This window comes from Fulmarus glacialis, unplaced genomic scaffold (genome assembly GCF_000690835.1).
Source record: "Fulmarus glacialis isolate BGI_N327 unplaced genomic scaffold, ASM69083v1 scaffold21120, whole genome shotgun sequence".
In the NCBI taxonomy this organism is placed as follows: domain Eukaryota; kingdom Metazoa; phylum Chordata; class Aves; order Procellariiformes; family Procellariidae; genus Fulmarus; species Fulmarus glacialis.
In genome coordinates this window covers 629-905 of record NW_009186045.1, presented here as the reverse complement: position 1 = coordinate 905, position 277 = coordinate 629, and positions in this window count along the sequence as shown.

Genomic DNA, 277 nt, shown 5'->3' with positions numbered 1-277 from the left:
GGCAAGAAGAACGACAATAAAGTTGCTCCTTCCTGCTCTTCTGTCAGAGGAAGAGGGGGGTGTCTCTTCTTTCTTCTGCCCCCCTCCCAGCCCCCCACCCTGCACAGGTGCCTAATTGAAAACGCAGCACTTGGGGAAGTTTTTTCTGGGAGGGTGGTCAGTGCAGGCGGCAGCCCCTGATCCAATCATCAGCACACCGCCTCTCCATGAGAGCACTTTATTGATGGGTCAGCAACACAAGCGGCGTCAAGGTTTGGGGGCGGAGGGGAAGAGGCGC